General features: G+C 35.7%; 1 long non-coding RNA gene across 1 annotated transcript in view; it reads right to left on the reverse strand.

Moving 5' to 3' along the window:
* Nucleotides 1-1,114: 1,114 nt before the first annotated feature.
* LOC139178360 (uncharacterized) overlaps nt 1,115-22,184 on the reverse strand; it is a 46,949-nt gene continuing 25,879 nt past the window's right edge. Inside the window, exons 2-3 of the long non-coding RNA XR_011562779.1 lie at nt 14,701-14,770; nt 1,115-1,310 (exon numbers count right to left, since the gene is read on the reverse strand). This is a non-coding gene — a long non-coding RNA (uncharacterized lncRNA). The remainder of the gene's footprint in view (nt 1,311-14,700; nt 14,771-22,184) is intronic.

The raw sequence follows: 22,184 nt of genomic DNA on the forward strand, positions 1-22,184 counted from the left end.
TAGATCTTTAACCTTTAGTTGTTTCATATAAACAGAATAACAGTTTCATCACTGGATATTATCAATATTAAATAAGATATTCCATATAGAATCTGAGCACCTAGATATATTAAGGGCTCATTAAGTGCCTCTTGCTTAAACTACAAGTAGCAAATCATTATTAATTATGTTATATGAATAAATTCAGTGAAGTTAGGTAAGATACAAACTCCCAAATCCTCAATTTACTGAAATTATAATATACTTCTGGCAAGACTCCATGATTCTGATGAACTTCAAAGGACTGAAAAGTACAGTTATAGGAATAGAATCTATCCAAGTTTGAAACCAAACTATTAGGGGAATATTACACTAAGAAAGTTATCTCTGTGAGTTTGACCTTTGATTGATCCAGATGTGCAGTCAACAATTCCTGATGAGTGAAGTTATTACCAATCAGTGAAACCTAATGAGAAGGGGACAAGAGTGCCTGAAAGAAAGAAATGCTGCTGTAAGAATAATTAAAAGTGGTTCTTGATGGGACTATTGGAATCTGACCTTAACTAAGTTGTGCCACTGACCCAGAGGACTTAGTCGGGATTTGAACATAAGATATTTTAGTCTCTGATGCGGGAACTAATATGTGTTCTGCAACATGTAGTCATGTCTGTGTATGGAATTGAATCATTCAATTGCATTAACTAATGCATTTTTGATATTTTAATGCCTTTCTAAGATATTTTGTATTTGTTCCATTCTGATAATTACATAGCACTTACTGTCTAAACTGTAAATATAAAAATCAATAACACATAAAACAAAATAGCAGTATTTATAATTGTTCGGGAAAGCAGGAACCAGAAAGCAAAGATTGCCGACATTCCTAAGAAGATTGTTTTTCCTCACGCTTATGGATCTGGGCTACACAATGAAAGCTACCTGTTTGCTTTATTTTCATCTCTAAAACTATCTTTTGTCTTTTATAATTATTTTCAATATAGCATATCATTAGAAGATGAAGAATAGCTGCATGAGTGAACAGAATATAAACTCATTATTGAATGAATGTCTCATCACTTTCATGCATTTTAACCATTAAACTGACATAATTGATAAAAGTCTTAGTTCACCTTTAACCTTGGCCTCATTGCATTTCCGTCAGTTTTTCTTATTTGCAGGATGTTTGAAAGGTGGTTTTAATCAGCAGTAAACTCTCCATTAAAATGTATTGTTAAAAAGATCATTTGTTGCCCACGCTGCAAAGTGCTCACAGGTGTCTTTAATGTCTTGATAACGAGATGGTGATAATGTTTGTGCAGGAATTAGAAACTCTGGAATATTTACCAGAAATAAAATGGAAAGAATCAGTCATGTTCTAAGCCTATGGACAGTAGTTTAAAAATATTTTTAATTATACAAACCATGTGTCACTTAAAACTTATAAACATAAGCAACTTTTAAAATAAAATCTATACAAACTCTTGAAAATCACAGACCTCAGTATTCATAATGTTACATCAAAAGATCAAGAAAAGAGTATGGGCATACAATAAGGATTTGTTTATTCATTAATACAATATTTAATGATATGATACTGTGATTCTAATGATATGATTCTGGTCCATGATACTGTGCTAGAATCTACAGCAACTCAAAGGTGACTGCAACAGTTATTAATATTTGGTCTCTCATCTCCCTGCCTATTACTGTATACTCTACTTGTTGATTGTTGGGCCTAGGATTCTGCAAACTGCATTTCTCTTTGGCCAAATGGCTCCCCGTTGGGCTCAAGCAGAAAGGAACTGGCTCTACTCTTTCCTACTGCTATTACTAGGGTTACCCCAACAATGTTTGTTCATACCAACAAAGGCAGTTGGTTCTAATAGCAACATTAGATTTCAATCTATACAATAAATAATAGTAAAAAAATAAAAAATAAACCCAAACAAAAAACAATACCTCTCCATCCTCCACTTCCTTCACTGCTTAAAGACCACCGTATTACTTTCTGTGCCTATGAAGTTGACTATTCTAGATACAACATATAAGTGGAATCATCCAATATTTGTCCTTTTATATCTGGCTATTTTATGTAGCATAATGTTGCCAAGGTTCATCGTTATGTTGTGACATATGTATTAATAATTCTTTACCTTAAATTATCTCCAAAAATAACTGGCATGGTTTCTATTCCTGACTTGACCCTGATGAATACAGTCACTCGAAGGATTTAAAGCTACTAGCAAAAAAAGGAGAAGGCAATGGCACCCCACTCTAGTACTCTTGCCTGGAAAATCCCATGGACGGAGGAGCCTGGTAGGCTGCAGTCCGTGGGGTCGAGAAGAGTCAGACACGACTGAGCAACTTCACTATCACTTTTCACTTTCATGCATTGGAGAAGGAAATGGCAACCCACTCCAGTGTTCTTGCCTGGAGAATCCCAGGGACAGCGGGGCCTGGTGGGTTGCCGTCTATGGGGTCCCACAGAGTCGGACATGACTGATGCAAATTAGCAGCAGCAGCAGTGAAAAAAACCTTATGGCCTTCAATTCTTGATAAAAAAAATAAGTGAATTGTTTTCAACTGACAATTCCATCCATAAAGGTCATTAATGTGAGCTATTAGTCACGTATTACTTCTGGAAGAATTTCATTATCTGATCCACATATTCTGAAAGAAATTTTCATCTCACAGGGAAAGAAACAGGTCTAAACAGTTAAACAATAATGTACCCCAAGTTTGAGTTATTTCATTTTGTGTAAAAGAAAACATCAACTAATTCTTGTATTTTCATATAAATTCATATTAAGATGCTCCTATTTTACTAGGATAAATAGACAAGAGTTAAGCAGAGTGAAAATATGACAACAGCCAGAGGAAAGATTCTATGATCTATAGCTTTGATTTACCTTGTGAAACGTCTTTTCTTTTACACCTTTTGATGATGTTTTGTATTTCATGGTAACTTCCTCTGAGATATTTACACAATACTTTTTACCTTGAACATGTACATGAAATTTTCCAGGCAAGAATACTGGAGTGGGTTGCTCTTTTCTTCTCCAGGGGATCTTCCGAACCAAGAGATCAAACCAGAATCTTCTGCATTGGCAGGCAGATTGTTTACCACTGTGCCACCTGGAAAGACTCAATTCAGTTCAGTTCAGTTCAGTCGCTCTGTGGTGTCTGACTCTTTGCGACCCCATGAATCGCAGCACGCCAGGCCTCCCTATCCATCACCATCTCCCGGAGTTCACTCAAACTCGTCCTCAAACTTGAGGCGGTGATGCCATCCAGCCATCTCATCCTCTATCGTCCCTTTTTCCTCCTGCCCCCAATCCCTCCCAGCATCAGAGTCTTTTCCAATGAGTAAATTCTTTGCATGAGGTGGCCAAAGTACTGGAGTTTCAGCTTTAGCATCATTCCTTCCAAAGAACACCAAGGACTGATCTCATTTAGGATGGACTGGTTGGAACTCCTTGCAGTTCAAGGGACTCTCAAGAGTCTTTTTCAACACCACAGTTCAAAAGCATCAATTCTTCAGTGCTCAGCTTTCTTCACAGTCCAACTCTCACACTCATACATGACCACTGGAAAAACCATAGCCTTGACTAGACGGACCTTTGTGGGCAAAGTAATGTCTCTGCTTTTGAATATGCTATCTAGGTTGGTCATAACTTTCCTTCCAAGGAGTAAGTGTCTTTTAATTTCATGGCTGCCGTCACCATCTGCAGTGATTTTGGAGCCCCCAAAAATAAAGTCTAACACTGTTTCCCCATTATTTTCCATGAAGTGATAGGACCGGATTCCATGATTTTCATTTTGTGAATGTTGAGCTTTAAGCCAACTTTTTCATTCTCCTCTTTCACTTTCATCAAGAGGCTTTTTAGTTCCTCTTCACTTTCTACCATAAGGGTGGTGTCATCTGCATATCTGAGGTTATTGATATTTCTCCCAGAAATCTTGATTCCAGCTTGTGCTTCTTCCAGCCCAGCATTTCTCATGATGTACTCTGCATATAAGTTAAATAAGCAGGGTGACAATATATAGCCTTGATACACTCCTTTTCCTATTTGGAACCAGTCTGTTGTTTCATGTCCAGTTCTAACTATTGCTTCCTGACCTGCATATAAGTTTCTCAAGAAGCAGGCCTGGAAAGACTGGCCTTCCTTCAACACACTTATAGGGAAATTTAGGGGCATTAGGAGGAGAAGGCAATGGCAACCCACTCCAGTACTCTTGCCTGGAAAATCCCATGGATGGAAGAGCCTGGTAGGCTGCAGTCCATGGGGTCACTAAGAGTCAGACACGACTGAGCGACTTCACTTTGACTTTTCACTTTCATGCATTGGAGAAGGAAACGGCAACCCACTCCAGTGTTCTTGCCTGGAGAATCCCAGGAATGGCATAGCCTGGTGGGCTGTCATCTATGGGGTTTCACAGAGTCGGACATGACTGAAGTGACTTAGCAGCAGCAGGCGCATTAGGAAAGTGAAAAAAAAAAAAAAAAATGCTTCTACTGAGTCTCATTACTTGGCCATATGCAGAAGCTTCAGGGCCCAGTTGTATAGGTATAAAGTTTAGTAAAACTTTTGAGTAGGTCTATCCCTTCTAGGACCACTTAGCCATATTCTATTCTACAGTTATTATCCTCAGTTAAGCTTCCTCTCCTGATCCCAAGGGAGACTTGAAATTATCAGAGATAAACTAATCCAAATAGAAAATAAGGCTTAAAAGAGTAACCCCAATGGTGCTCTATTGTCCTGAAGTAAAGAACCTCATTATCTCAAGAGTCTATTATTTACCAGAGGTCTTTCTGTGACTATTAATGAGACTGAGATGAAGGACTTAAAATTTTGCAAATTATCTACTTACCTACTTCATCGAACCTGTTTTTAAAACATTTTTCTCTTAGAGATTATGTACTTTTTATTATTAATTGTCATAATTAAATAATTTGAAAACCATCATAGGTGCTACACATAACTACAAGTAATGGATTTATCAGCCAAATTACAAAGTTTATAATATCAAGCACTTTGGTTACTTCCTTACCCTCCATCCTGCCTCACAATTTCAAACAGATTTTACTGGCTAGAATCTTAAGAAACATCTGGGCTTTAAGCCAAAATTTGATGCTTTTTGAAAGCCAGTGAAAATTTCAGCATTATATTTGAGTGAAATATTCATTATTTTATCTACCCACAGAGAGAGTATTGCTGACTAAACTTATTTAGCACCAGAAAAAAGTAATTTTAAATAAACCAAGACTTAACCTCTTTCACCTGACTTTAAAATATATATTTATTATACAAAATCATAGTTAAGAGATAAGTAAATTTTTAATATAAATGTAGTCAGCCTATTTTTTAGTCAAGTATTTGAAAAAGTATTACTTTAAAAATTATTTGCTTTTTGAAATAATAACTGAGGAATGATGTGTTTTCTATTAATATTATAACCCATTAAAGAACTTGAAGGGATTTGTGTATAGTACTGCAGAATATAATGTCTTAAAATGAAAATACAGTCTATGGAATGGTAAATATTGAAAATGAGATAACCAATAAGGGGTTAATATCCAAAAAATATATTTATAGCTCATACAGCTCAATGCAAAAAAAAATCTGATTAGAAAATGAATGGGAGACCTAAACAGACATATTTCATAGAAGACATACAGATAGTCAGAAGATATGAAAAAATATTCAACATTGCTAATCATTAGACAAGTGCAAATCATAACCACGATGAGACATTATCTCACACTTTTCCAATGCCTATCTACAAATAACAAATGTTAGTGAGAACAAGGAGAAAAGAGAGCCCTTGTACACTGTTGGTGGAAATGTAAGTTGTTGCAATCACTATGGAAAACATTATGGAGAGTCTTCAAAAAGCGAAAGAAAGAACTTCTACATGATCTAGTAATTCCACTTCCAGGTTCATGTCAAAAAAAAAAAAAAGAAAGAAAACACTAACGACGCATGTACCCCAATGTCCATAGCAGCATCATTTACAATAACCAAGACATAGAAACAACTCTGCTGCTGCTGCTGCTGCTAAGTCGCTTCAGTCGTGTCTGACTCTGTGAGACCCCATAGACGGCAGCCCATCAGGCTCCCCTGTCCCTGGGATTCTCCAGGCAAGAACACTGGAGTGGGTTGCCATTTCCTTCTCCAATGCATGAAAGTAAAAAGTGAAAGTGAAGTCACTCAGTCGTGTCTGACTCTTAGCGACCCCATGGACTGCAGCCTACCAGGTTCCTCCATCCATGGGATTTTCCAGGCAAGAGTACTGGAGTGGGGTGCCATTGCCTTCTCCGAGAAACAACTCAACTGTCCCTAAAAGGATAAATAGATAAAGAAGATAAACATGAAAGTTAGTCACTCAGTTATATCTGACACTTTGCAATCCAATGGACTGTAGCCTTCCAGGGTCCTCTGTCCATGGGATTCTCCAGACAAGAATACTGGAGTGGGTTGCCATTCCCTTCTTCAAGGGATCAAATCTGGATCTCCTGCATTGCAGGCAGATTCTTTACCATCTGAGTCACCATACAGAATAGTGGCATATATAAATACAATGGAATATTACTCAGCCATAAAAAATAACTAAATTATGCCACTTGCAACAATATTAACTTAGAGAGGAGTCTGGTGGGCTACAGTTTGTGGGGTCACAAAGAGTTAGGCATGACTCAGCAAACAACAAACAACAGAAAGTATTATGCTTAGTGAAATGTCAGATAAAGAAAAATACTGTATATTATCACTTCTTCATGGAATCTAAAAACAGAATAAATGACTGTATATAACAGAAACAGACTCAGAGATGTAGAAAACAAACTAGTGGATACCAGTTTGAAGACAGAAGAATGGGAGGGGAAGAGAGGAGTGTGGGATGCAGAGATACAACACACTATATACAAAATAGGTAAGCAATAATTACATGTTGTAAAGAACAGGGAAATATAGCCATTATTTTGTAATAACTTTAAATGGAACAAAATTATAGAATCTATAAAATCTAATAATAAAGTCACTAAATAAATAAAATGTAATATCTTAGAATACTCAATGACAATGTCAGACTCAGTTTTGCAATCTTACATTTCACTAAAGAATATTTAATATAAAAGCTCAAAATCAAATAAAAATTATATGTTTCTTATTCTCATATTTCTGTTGTACACAAAATATACTGACTGACCTGCAGTTATCCTTCCCCACTTTTCCACTTCTTTCTATTAGAGTCAACAGATTTATAGGTCAACAATATTCCCAAGTTTCCAAAATAACCATAGTCAAGCCAAGCCAGTTATATCAATTGCCTTCCCTTTGGCCAGATGTGTCTTTGCCTGGCATCCTCCAACTAGGGGCTACCATGTGACTCAAATATGGTAAAAGAGAGGGAAAGAATGGTTAAAGGACCCTAATAAAGTCTCATAGAGAAAACAGCAACAAACCAAAGACCAAACCTTTGACCTCTTCTTCTTCATACTTGGGATGCTAATGGGAAGAGATGCATCTAGAGATATGATAATCATCTTGCAACTGGTATAAAGTCTATAGCCAAAACACTGAGACTGGGAAGAACAGAAAGCTGGAAGTTGCTCAGATTCCTGCTGACATGTTTGAGCAACTATATAGCCTGGACTGCCTCTCATATTTTATATCATAATTTGCAAATTGTTTTACAGCTAAAACATTTCTAATATTATTAATTTATAATTAAATTATAGTTGAAAAATTCATAGCTTATAAATATATGCATAGAAAAATTGCTTTTGTTTTACCACACAAAATATGCCTGCTTATAATGTCTATTGTGAGATACATGCAAAGCACATTCAGTGTGTGTGTGTGTGTATGTGTGTATATATATATATATATATATATACATATATATTTCAAGAGGACTTTGTGCTAGTAATTTATTTACATACTTATTACCAATACGATTAATTTTGAAACACTGAGTGGAATTGAACTATCTGAAAGTACACTACACCAATCACAGATGCACTTTCCTTAAAACATGAAAACAAACAATGAACTATAGACACCCTAAATTAAATACAACTAATCTTAACTTTAAAAATAAAGCAGCATTAAATACTTTACAAAGGTAAATATTTCCAACATCTTATTTGTCAGACATACATTTATGTAGGTTACTTAGAGACTGACATATATATATATATATAATTTATAAAGATAATATATAAATATATATATATATATAGGAAATGAGCCCCCCCCCCATATCAGTAGGTGTCAAATATGCTACTGAAGAAAAGTGGAGAAATAGATCTAGAAGGAATGAAGAGGCTGAGCCAAAGCAGAAACGACACCCAGTTGTGGATATGTCTGGTGGAGAAACTAAAGATGGATGCTGTAAAGAACAATATTGCATGGGAACCTGAAATGTTAGTTGCATAAGTCGAGGTAAATTGGAAGTGACCAGATAGCAAGTGGAAGAGTGAACATCGACATTTTAGGAATCAGTGAACTAAAATGGATGGGAAAGGGCAAATTTAATTCAGATGACGCAGATGAAGGTGAAAGAGGAAAGTGAAAAAGCTGGCTTAAAACTCAACATTCAAAAAACCAAGATCATGGTATCCTGTCCCATCACTTCATTGCAAATAGATGGGGAAACTATGAAAACAGTGACAGACTTTATTTTCTTAGGCTCTAAAATCACTACAGATGGTGACTGCAGTCATGAAATTTAAAGATGCTTGCTTCTTAGAAGAAAAGCAATGACAAACCTAGACAGCATATTAAAAAGCAGAGACATTACTTTGTCAACAAAGGTCTGTATAGTCAAAGCTATGGTTTTTCTAATAGCCACATATCCATGTGAGATTTGTACCATAAAGAAGGCTGAGGGCCAAAGAATTGATCTTTTCAAATGGTGGTGTTAGAGAAGACTCTTGAGAGTCCCTTGACTGCAAGGAGATCAAACTAGTCAATCTAAAGGAAAATCAACCCTGAATATTCATTGGAAGGACTGATGCTGAAGTTGAAGCTCCAATACTTTGTCCGTCTGATAGGAAGAGCCAATTCATTAGAAAAGACCCTGGTTCTGGGAAAGATTGAAGGCAGGAGGAGAAGGGGGAGACAGAGGACAAGGTGGTCGGATGGAATCACCGACTCAATGGACATAAGTTTGAGCAAGCTCCAGGAGATGCTAAAGGACAGGGACGCCGTGCATGTTGCAGTCCATGGGGTCACAACGAGTCAGAAACAACTGAGTGAGTGAACAACAAATTATGTCTACTGCTGTGGTCAAGAATCACTTAGAAGAAATGAAGTAACTATCATAGTCAATGAACAAGTCCAAAAGGCAGTACTTGGGAGCAATCTCAAAATCAACAGAAAGGTCTTGGTTTGTTTCCAAGGCAAACTGTCAATATCACAGTCATCCAAGTTGATGTCCCAACCACTAATGTCAAAGAAGATGAAGTCAAATGGTTCTATAAAGACCTAAAAGACCTTCTAGAACTAACACTAAAAAGAGACGTCCTTCTCATCACAGGGGACTAGAATGCAAAAGCAGTCAGAAAAGAGATACCTGGAGTAACAGGCAAGGTTGGCCTTGGAAGACAAAATGAAGCAGGACAAAGGCTAATGGGATTTTGTCAAGAGAATGCACTGGTAAACACCCTCTTCCAACAACACAGGAGACAGTTCTACACATGGGCATCACCAAATAGTCAGTCTTGAAATCAGATTGATTATATTCTTTCCAGCCAAAGATGGAAAAACTCTATACAGAGAGCAAAAACAAGATGAGGAGTTGATTGTGGCTCGGATCATGAAATCCTTATTGGAAAATTCAGCTTCAATTGAAGAAAGTGGGGGAAATTACTACACCATTCAGGTATGACCTAAATCAAATCCCTTAATATTATACAGTGGAAGTCAGAAATAGATTTAAGGGATTAGATCTGATAGAGTGCCTGGAGAACTATGGACAGAAGTTTGTAACATTGTAGAGGAGGCAGTGATCAAAACCATCCCCAAGAAAAAGAACTGCAAGAAGCCAAAATGATTGTCTGAGGAGGCCTTATAAATAGCTGTGAAAAGAAGAGAAGTGAAAGGGAAAGGAGAAAAGGAAAGATATATCCATCTAAATGCAGACTTACAAAAAATAGCAAGGAGCGATAAGACAGACTTCTTAAGTGAACAATTCAAAGAAACAGAGGAAAATAATGGAATGGGAGAATCTAGAGACCTCTTAAAGAAAATTAGAGATACCAAAGGAACATTTCATGCAATGATGGGTACAATAAAGGACAGAAACTGTATGGACCTAACAGAAGCAGAAAATATTAAGAAGAGGTGGCAAGAATACACAGAAGAACTATATAGAAAGTTTTAATGAGCCGGAAAACCACGCTGGTGTGGTCACTCACCTAGAGCCAGATACCCTGGAGTGTGAAGTCAAGTGGGATTAGGAAGCATTGCTATGAACTAAGTTAGTGGAGGTGATGGAATTCCAGCTGAGCTATTTCAAATCCTAAAAGATGATGCTGTGAAAGTGCTGCACTCAATATGCCAGCTAATTTGGAAAACTCAACAGTGGCCACAGGACTGGAAATGGTCAGATTTCATTCTAATATTATATAATAATTTAAACCATCACTGTTTACTATCCATGCTTCAACTGATACAGTTGTGCTAAAATCCAATCTTTTGAGAATAATCATGCCACATTATATATTTTACAGGTCAAAAATTCTAGTTAGAAGAAAAATACATGTATCTTTTTTCTAATCTTTGTTTTTGTGCATCCGTGACTCAGTTTGTAGAATAAAAAATTTCATGAATAAGGACAAAAATTGAGCTAGATGAAATATAATTCTATAATAACTCACTTCTTTTAAGAGAGAGTCTGTGAAATCAACTAGTGAATACTCATAATTAGCTACTTATAATTCCTGGTCTCTTAACTTTCCTGCTGGCCTATTGTATCTGCCAGATTTATCATTCCTTCTCAAGAGACTGCATATAGAGGATACAGTTCACTGTCTCTTTCCATGAAAAAATGAACACGAGTTGCAGGCTTCTAAGTAAAACTGGGGCAAGCTTTGTTTTTTTTTTTTTTTTTCTTTTCTTTTTGCTATAATTGCAGACTTCTTTGCTGCTGAGCTCAGATACTAAGAAAGCCATTACTGCTTTTCTACCTAATAAAAAGTGTATGTATCCCTCAGCTGCTCCAAGGGGAGAAGATAAACAGGATTAAAAAAAAAAAATTATCAGTCAGAACTGGAAGATGCTGACTCAGCTTTGTACCTACTGTACAATAGTCACTGTTTCTTGAAATGCAGTTATATATGGACACCAGCATTAATCCTCTTCAGCTTGAGCTTTCTGGAATAAATTAGCATTGCAAAGAGTTGACTGTGAACATTGCCAGGCAGTTTTTCCACCTTATAACCTAAAATCTTCCACTTAATATAAAATCAATGATATATCAGGATGACTATTTAAAATGTTATATACATTTACATGAAAAAATTAGTTTATGCCACAAGGTTATTTAAAAAATATTTTTGTTTCCCATCCCTACTTTATTTCCTTCATTACTTAAAAGAAGCTTCTGGTGGCATAAAGTGTAATGGTTTCCTTTACACAAGTTTTTCATCCTATTTACCATTTTCTAACTCTTCCATTTCCACAGATTATTGGTGAATTTATTTATTAATCAATTCATTCAGCAATTCAACATTCTCTGTCTATGGAATGAATGTAAATTGTAGAAAACAGAAGTAAGGCTCTCAGGAAAACTCTTTCAGAGCTGATGTTTATCTGAAGAATGACATAGTCCTGACTAAAGTGATCAGGGATCACCTAGTTAAAATATTGTTTTAAGTTATTATGTATGTTGACAGGAATAGATGTAATGCCTACTTTTGTACATGGGTCACTCAGGGATCTGTTTTATGCTCCATCCACATGTGCACTGAAATTTTTTTTTAAAGCTTCTAGATACTCTTATGTCCAAAAATGAGAATAAGGATGATGTACATTGTATAGATTAGAAATTTATGTTGTTATTATTGTTGATTATGTGTTCCCCTGGTCAAATGCAGAGGGGCTAGACTGATCAGAGGCAATACCTTCAACATGCAATTCCGCTTATTGAGAAAACAGCAAAAGAAGAGCTACCAGCAGAGCTAACTAGCACCTCCTAATTGGAGGAGCAAGAGCAGGCCACGAGACAGATGGAGAACAAACCATTTGGATCAATTTTTATACTGCAAATCAACAGCTTTGAGAAGCAGCTGTTCAGGAAGCCCCAGGGTTTTCTTAAAGCGGAAATCTGGTGCTTCTGTGGTCCCTCCTCACATGACACTATGAGGAGGTAAGCATCAGTGATAAGACTGGGAAGAGACACACCTTAGAAGCGTTATAATGGCAGAGCAACAATAAAGATGTGACTGAAATTTGGGCCTCGGCAATACTGTTTCAACTAATCAGTAAAACCAAACAGAAAAAAAAAATGTATTTCTCAGAATTGGCAGCTCTCTCCCAGGATTCCTAAGGGCTGCTGGATCACTGAACTCAAAATGTCTGTTCTAATCAACCAGCCCGTCAGCATGACATCTTTGTTGCAGAATATATCTCAGGTTAGTTTGAGGATTTTATACTTTACCTATCTTCTTTCTTCTGTCTCCCCCTTGATGTTTAATTCAATTGAATCAATTTTTAAACCAAATACTTTAAATATAGGCTTTTAAAGATGTTGCAGGAAAGAAGGCAGTGGCATCAAAGGACAAGTCCATGTTATCTCCCATTTTGGACCGAGGAAAAGTTATACCCACAGGCCCAGATGGTCTTTAATATAGGTCTTCAATTTCCTATAATATGTGACTCACATAGCACAGAGTGAGGGCTCTTCATAGAACCTGGCTGAGCTGTTGGGCTCCTTATATTTACAGTTAAATAGGAGGATTAAGATGGAAGTGCCATGATTTGTCTAACTGAGAGAGACAAAAAGTATCATAAGTAGTAAGAAGAAATGTCAAATTTGTTTTATGCAACACTTAAGGTTATTTTGGTACTTTGTTATCTTTAGTTGATAGATGGTTACATTAAAATACTAAACTACTGGGGGTAAGGTGGGGAGGAGGAACAGTTAGGGAGTTTGGGACTGACATGTACACACTGCTATATTTAAAATGGATAACCAACAAGGACCTACTGTATAGCACAGGGAACTCTGCTCAATATTATGTTACAACTTGAATGGGAAAAGAATTTGAAAAAGAACAGATACATGTATGTACCTGAATCACTTTGCTGAATCACACCTGAAACTAACACAACACAGCTAATCAAATATACTCCAATATAAAATTAAAAGCTGAAAGAAAATGAGTGAATTGCCAGATGAGAACTGTTAAATACAGAATGGATAAACAATGAGGTCATACTGTATAGCACAGGGGACTATATTCAATATCCTGTGTTAAGCCATAATAGGAAAGGAAATTAAAAATAAACATATGTATGTGTATATATGTAAATGAGTCATTTTTCTGTACAGCAGAAATTAATGCAACATTAATAGCAACCGTACTTCAGCAAAATAAATTTTAAAAAGAGTGGATTGCCAGAAAAAATAAAATACTAAACTCTCTTTTATGTGAACTTTACACCCAACAATTATTATGCAAGAGATAACACATCAAATAAATCTATATTTTTCAGTCAGATTAAACATGGCTCAGAACCTGTACAGCCTGTTAGGAAAATCACTCAGTCATTATTGAGACTCTTTACAGAAGAATCAAGGAGTCTTAAGCAGTGATTACAAACTGAACAAAGTGTAATTTTTTTCTTGATTGTGTCATCATTTCTGTAAGCTAACTTTCCAGATCATAAGGACTTGGATTTTTCAGTTCTAAGAGTTGGAGCCATGGAGTCCAAGCTCCTGTTTCCTTAAGGTTCACACTCAGACACTGCCCGCAATATTTATGAACTCTCATCCTGCTGTCTCAAGAACATCAGTCACAGCATACCTTTCATGTTAGCATCAATTAGGATCTTAGGGGAGCTTCCCTCCTTTTTTCACAAGTTTAAAAGCCATTCACCTGTTTCTCTTCTCTATCAGCAAAATACCCTCAGGAACATTAAGTATCTAGAACCCCAAAATCAGGAACACAGTTGTATACCTGCTTCTCTTACTTAGCCTGCAAAACAAAGGAAGGGGCACGAAGACTCACAGTGTCTCTACCCACTTCAATGGGGTACGGACAGTACAAAGGAGAATACAACACAAATTAATATCTCAGTAAATTATCGGGCCCCACTAGCATCTCTGAAATTAAAAAAAAATCATTGTGGTATATTTTAATTTTAGCTGGATATTAGACTTGATTTATTAGTGTTTTATTTCCACAATAAAAGATAACTTAATTGTTTATGTCAGTGATGTATATGTTCCTTAAAAGATTAAAGCAGCTCACTTATTAAATGTTGAGTCTGATGCTCTTATTATAAGTGATTCATTGGCAAATTATGATTATGATAATTATAACCTTAATAAGATCTATCATTAAATAAATGCCTGCTAAGTGCCAAAAATATATCAGGAGATTTGCATACATTATCTTATTAATTCTCAACAATGCTAACCCAGATATTATGTCAATATTTCATATTAAGCTCAATTAACTTTAATTCACATAGATAGAAACAGAGGTACCTTTAGGCCTGGGTAGCTTCTCAGGGCAATAGTTTTGCTGGGGATCCAAAGAGAGCTGGTTTTCCTAGCACTGCAACAAAACAACAACAAAATTAAGTTATACAGCACTTTTTTCTCTCTTTCTGTGTTTACATTTATCAGATTAATGCCTTGTTTGATTGATTTTTTTACAGATATGGAGAGTAACAACTCTCCATCCTGTTGCCTTCATAGGGGCCACAGTTATCCAAGTTATCTTTAGTCCCTGATTAGATCTCTTTTCCGAGCTACATGGTGTGTGGATAAGAAGAGACTCTAGAAGGTGGAAGGTGGTCTAATGTTTGAACTTCGGGCTAAGCCCCCAGGAACAGAAACCTGTGTCCTCACACAGGGCACATAAATCATTAGGAACTAAAGCTGTGTCCTCCACACTTTTCACATGAAAATACGCAAGTGAAGGCAACCACCAACTAAAAGACCATCACCTCCCCTTCCCCAGGAGTCAGACTGAAGCAGGGAGGGGTAAAGAAATGCAGGAGAAGCAGAGACAGCAAAGAAAAGAGGAGGAACGTTCTGTGAAAGGGACAGCACCATTAATTCTTATATTTCCTCTTCTATTTTCCTTAATCTTTACTCCTGTTTATCCCAAATCATTTTTCTTAGAATGATAACCATCCTATAAATGCCAGTAATATATTTGCTTGAGATGAGGACTGCCAAAGTAATACAACAAAATATTAATTCATCAAAATTAAAAAAAAAAATCCCTTGGCTAGTGCAAGACTGAATTGCCATATACTCATTTTAAATATGACAGACATATATTGGCTTTTTAAGAGTAATACCTGAAGGTACCATTACTAGCTTCTCATATTTTCCAACTATGTGGTGTTTCTGATGGGATTTTAGGGCCAAATTACCCAAGCTTATTCAATAATAAAATCTTGAATTTGGAAAGGGTGGTTACTACAGCTAGTATGCCAACAGAGTGGAGAGCCAGAAGGGGAACTTGCTATAATGGAGGGAAGGTCTCTGAACCGACTGGTGTGGCCATAGATCTTTCACTAGCCTTGATCAATAGCTGCCAGACAGTCTTCATCATCAGAATTGTTGGGGAAACATAATTACAGTCTCCCTCCAAACCAGAAAACCTCTCCACTCAAGTAGAGATGTGAAAGAAAATAATTTTATTAATGAATAAGCATTAAACCACAATGTGGGCTGCATCACAAATAATCTACTAAAGGGACTGCAAAGACTGAAAGAAATCTCACCTTCTTTATGTAAGCAAGCAAATATAACACACCTCACACATGTTCTCAATAATAAACAGTACCTAGTCCTCAAATAATAGGACTTGACCACACGATCTATTTGTCAGACATAGACCATCCTAAATTCACTTGGTTTTTGGAGTCGTTTTCTGTGTTAGCTGGACTTCCCTGGTGGCTCAGAGGTTATAGCGTCTGCCTCCAATGAGGGAGACCTGGGTTCGATCCCTGGGTCGGGAAGATCCCCTGGCGAAGGAAATGATAACCCACTCCAGTATTCTTGCCTGGAGAATCCCATGGACGGAGAAGCCTGGTAGGCTACAGTCCACAGGGGCGCAAAGAGTCGAACACAATTGAGAGACTCCACTTCATTTCACTTCACTTCTGTGTTAGCTAATGGTATTTATTCAAATAAAAAATAAGCTTCTCATATCCTTAGGGATGGAGAAGGAAATGGCGACCCACTCCAGTATTCTTGCCTAGAGAATGCTGTGGACGGAGGAGCCTGGTGGGCTGCTCTCCATGGGGTCACACAGAGTCAGACATAACTGAAGCGACTTAGCATGCATGCATGCATGCACCCTTAGGAAGGAGGGATGTTTGCATCTTGGAGCTCTTGCTGCTGCTGCTAAGTCGCTTCAGTTGTGTCCGACTCTGTGCGATCCCATAGACCGCAGCCCACCAGACTCTACCGTCCCTGGGATTCTCCAGGCAAGAACACTGGAGTGGGTTGCCATTTCCTCCTCCAATGCATGAAAGTAAAAAGTGAAAGTGAAGTTGCTCAGTCGTGTTCGACTCTTAGCGACCCCATGGACTGCAGCCTACCAGGCTCCTCCGTCCATGGGATTTTCCAGGCAAGAGTACCGGAGTGGGGTGCCATTGCCTTCTCTGGCATCTTGGAGCTAGATGCCAACAAATTTTGGCTCTTACCCTTCTAGAGAAAGAGGGAGATAGAGCACTGTTTCCATGATGACTACATTTCAAAGTGATGACTTTCAGATCCTTGAGATATACACACATTTCCAATGAACAGAACAAAAAGATACAATTAATTTTCTTAATAAATGCTATAAGTAAAGGGACATGTGCATGCATGAATGCTCATATATCCAACTCTTTGCAACCCATGGACTGTAGCCGGCCACGCTCGTATATTCATAGATTATTACAGGCAATAATACTGGAGAGGGTTGCCATTTCCTACTCCACGGGATATTCTCCACCCAGGATCAACCTGCATCTCTTTTATCTTCTGCATTAGAAGTGATTTCTTTTACCACTGAGCCTCTGGGGAAGTTCATAGTAAACAGAGGAGATGTCTTTCCCCTTGTTTCCAACAGAGATAATTCAGGTTCTTATAGTTTTTGGAGTTTTTTTCACTTTTTGAAACATAATTCACATAACATTTTATTAATTTGTGTTTTAGTTTTAGCAGGACATGAGATTTTATGTATTGATGTTTTATGTCTACAAAATCCTAATTGTTTATGCAGTGATATACATGTTCCTTGAAAGGTTATAACAGCTCACCTGTTAAATTTGAGTCTGATGCTCTTATTACAAGTGATTTATTGGCAAATTATGGTTTGCCATAATTTTTATAGACTTAATAATTATAGACTTAATAAGATTTACAGTTAAGTAAATGCCTATTGTGTAACTTCTTATAATTTTTTTGTGTAATTCCATATACTATATATTTGGGAAGAACAGAATGGCAACACTCTCCAGTATTCTTGTCTAGAGAATCTCATAGTCAGAGGGGCCTGGGATATAGATATATTTTTTACAATATAGATCTTTTGCACATAGATTTTTTGCAATAGTAAAATGTGACATTTTAAAATTGCAACTCTAATATTTGAGAGCTAATAATTCTATTGTATAGAAATGCAATAGACTCCATACATTGAGATCTTTTGTATACTGATTAATTTTAGCTTTTAAGTGTATCTTTTTCCTATATAATCACATGGTGTGCAAATAATGCACGTTTTACTTCCATCTTCTTAATATTTTTATATTTTCCTTTTCTTATTATATCACTATGACTTTCAAAACAATGATAATAAATTTAGTGGTAAAAATCATCTTGTCAGCTTCTTGATTTTAAATGGAAATGTTTTCAGGGTCTCCTAAATTAATGTGTTGAAGATATGATTTATGAGATCAGTTCTCTTCATTCCTAATTAACCAAAGATCTTTTTTGCTTGTTTGCCTGATTGTAATAGTATGTTTTTTTTTTTAAATCAAAAACTATTTTGATAGCTTTCAAAGAACAAATCTTTTGTTTCCTCTTTCCATATTTCATTTATTTCTGCTTTATATTTGCTAAAGCCTTCCTTCAATTTACTTCAAGCTTAATCTTTAGTCACTTAACATTTTTTGTGTTAGAAACTGCTGCCAGATCAAAATATTTTTTACCTGCTTTTCAAGTGCCTTTTAGTACTATGAATGTGAAACTGAAACTGTACTTGTATGATATATGATAAATTTTGATTAGTCCTTCATGTATGCTTGATTTAAAATGCTTTAAATATAAATTTATAATTCATATCTGATAAATTATTTAATGATTCAAGATTATATAATTCAATTAAGTATTTTTAAGTTACAAATATATTGGCTTTTAATTCATTATTTGAAAACTAACTTCCAATTTAATTACATTGTAGCTAAAGAATACAATATGCATAATAAATCGTCAATGAAATTGCTGAGATTTGCATCATAACTACTACATGCATATGTCCCATATGTGCTTGCAAATAAGGAACAATTATTGAAAGTGGAATTCTTTACAGGTTTTCTATATCATATGTTACTGTGCTGTTCAATACTATTTTGCTAGTTATTATCTGTTTTATCTGTCAATTAATGAAAATTCCATTTAAATCTCCCACTGTAATAACAGATTTCTTCAATAATTCATGCTATTTTATGTTAACTTTTATGTATATAGGCTATGTTTCAAGTACAGCATATTTAAAATACAGGTATTATACAGTTGATTCAAATTTTTCTTATATTGATTTTTTACCTATGAAATGCTTTAATCTAAACTTATTTACTGGTTCTAATATGGATAGGTCAGATAGTTTTGCTCTAAAGTGTACTTTGTATGTTTTAGCACTTGTAGTGGGTAGGGAAGCAATCTTCTTCCCAAAAGAGACAAAGGATGCCCTTGGGAAAGTGTTGTGCAGTGGAGGGCTGAATTCAAATTATTAATAGCTCTATATGCCACAAGCTGAAACTTTTCAGAAACTTGATCTATAATTTTGAACAAACTCTCAAGAAAAATTGATGCCCATGTTTTCTTGGCCTCTTTTAGCCTAAAGAGTTTTGTTGGGGTTGCAAGAATATAATAATAATCTTTTACTTATCTCTTTCAAAATTAGAACATTTCTTAAGAACACTACTCTGGACCTTGGTAACTAGATTCAGTCTAGTCTGTCACTGACATACTGATGTTACATTTCTTGAATTTATGTGACATACATGATTATTATTTTTTGTTAAAAACAAGTGCTGTTATGGATTTTCTCTGCTTTTATTGGGAGGTATTATTTACATGAATTCAAGGAATAGAAGAATTGAAAAACAATGTCATGTTGCTAAATGTTTTATATATTCTTTTAAGATTAAGAGTTTATATCTACTTTTAAAAAAATTTCCATCAATTAATCACAATGTATTTTCCTTATGTTTGCAGTTTCTCACACTATTAGAAAATAGTATTTCTTTTAAAATAAATCTTGCAGGACTTCTGTGGTGGTCCAGTACCTAAGACCCCATGTTCCCAAGGCAGGGCACCAGGGTTAACTCCAGGTCAAGGAACTAGATCCCATATGCTGCAACTAAGAGTTTCAGGCCACAACAAAAAGGTCCCACATGCTGCAATGGCTCAAGGTCCCATATGCCTCAACTACAACCTAGCACAACAAAATAAAAACAAAAATTAAAATAAATCTTGCATTTGGGTGTTGATTCTTGAGGATAAGAATAAGCTAAAGACTTACAGACCAATAGGTTTTCAAGTTTTAATTAAATAAAATTACCTCTCAAGTATTCAAAAGACTGGTTTATCTTTTGTGTATCGTGGCATAAAGCACCTGCAATTGCTTTTCAAGTAATTATTTAAGGCACAAGTCATCCATTTATTTTTAACCAAAAATATTGTTTCTGGAGTGCAGTAGGATGAGTTAAATATAGCAATATTTAAATCTTAAGTTATAAGTGTAGGGTGTGCAAGTGTCATATGATGGTTTAATTTGAAAATGGAATAAAAGATAATATTCACATGTAAGATAGGTTATTTTGATTACAACATCAAAAGCTGTTCATAGGACTATAGTATTTTGGATATCTTCAGGGAAAAATATGCGACTTTTTTTTTTTTTTTTTTTACTAAGGCCTAATACTTCTCAAGAGGAAGCTGTGTTTGCAGTTTGTAACAAAGAAGGGATTGAGGATTAGTGGCAGATATATGATCTATGCATTTCTTCTCAGCAGGTTTTGAAAGGTGATTGTTTATTTCTATATCCTTGTCTCCTGCTATTTTGCCAAAAGAGTTAGATTTGCAGGTACTGAACTCAGATGTTCACCTGAAAGAGTTTCAATAAACATGCAACATGATTGAGTTAATTTCAAAAGCAAAAGACAAGGTAGAATTTAAAACTCTTTATTGTTGTTCAGAAAAGTACTTATGCTTATGTTGAGGTTATAATTGAGCACAACAGGTCCATTTTTTAACAACCTACAAATAATTTGGCTCTTGCTAGCTTAACTTTCCTTAAATTGGATTTTTTTTTGGAACACATTTTGTGTCTTATAGTTTACTGTTTCTAAAAATAACTTCTCTTCACACTTAAAAAATATATAATAGGCACTGCTGCTCTTCTGAATATTTTTCAGAACTACTCATTGTTGAGTGGATTCCTGTGCATACAGCTAAATGTTTTATGCCTTAAAAACTGTAAAATCTTTCAACTTCTACTATTGAAATTGAATAATCGAAAGCTCAGCAAAGTAACTTAATGTCAAACCTCTATTTTACAACCACCACAGTTCTTGTTATTACCTTCATTACAAATGTCTGTTGTAGAGGAGATCACTTCTGACAAGTTAAGTGACATTATGTCAAGCACTAACAATAAAAATTGTCAGTCATGTAAAATGTTTACAGATATTGTACAAGAAATACTCTTAACACAGCAGATAATCAAATTTGAAGTTTGTTGTCACTAATGTGCTCACTGTCCTATTTTTCTACAGCATGAAAGACTTAAAGGAGAGCAAGTCTTACTACATATTAAAGGAGCACAAGTGTCATTTATTCTTCAGATTTCGGTTGGAATTATCTACCAAAGTCTATATTATTTTTGTCAAAAAAGACATTATTAAGGATATACACATTAACACCGTGAAAGTGTGAAAGTGTTAGTTGCTCAGCTGTGTCTGACTCTTTGATCCCATGGACTGTAGCCTCTATCCATGGCATTCTCCAGGAAAGAAGACTGGAGTGGGTTGCCATTCCCTTCTCCAGGGATTGAATGCAAGTTTCCCATATGCAGGCAGATACCTTAACATAAACAGCATATATTTTAAAAAAAATATACTATTTCAAAGCAAAAAACTGTGACAGTGCCATTGTTTCACATTTCTGAAATTTTAAAAGATATCTTTTAGAGACTTCCCTGGTGGTCCGATGGCTAAAACTACATGCTCCCAATGCAGGGGGCCCAGGTTTGATTCCTGGTTAGGGAATTAGATCCCACATATTTAAGCTAAGAACCAGCAGATCCAAGTAGGTATTTTTTTTTTTAATGTTTTATTGTAAGGCATCTGGATTGTTATATCTGTTCTTGTTTCTCATTTGTCATAATATGCTGTTTTGGTTGAGGTATATTAAAAAATTCTGTATCCACAGAGATATTGGGAAAAAGTTTAACAAACTTTTCAGATAATTATGGAAATTCTAATTTAATAGTACACTAAAGCTCACAAGTGTTAGTATTTTTAAGGGTTAATAAAATGTGGAATCAGAAAGCATGTCAGTAAGCTTTCTGTACTCGGTACATTCATGAAGGGACATACAGAATATAAAAAGATTAAAAAGGTAAGTTACAACTAAGTATTATTATGAAAATAGTACTTATCTTACACAGAACTTAAAAGGATCTTGGGGATCCCCAATTATCTCTAATCAAAATGTTAAGAATCACAATTTTTACC

The sequence above is a fragment of the Bos indicus genome, chromosome 21 (assembly GCF_029378745.1).
Source record: "Bos indicus isolate NIAB-ARS_2022 breed Sahiwal x Tharparkar chromosome 21, NIAB-ARS_B.indTharparkar_mat_pri_1.0, whole genome shotgun sequence".
Classification (NCBI taxonomy): domain Eukaryota; kingdom Metazoa; phylum Chordata; class Mammalia; order Artiodactyla; family Bovidae; genus Bos; species Bos indicus.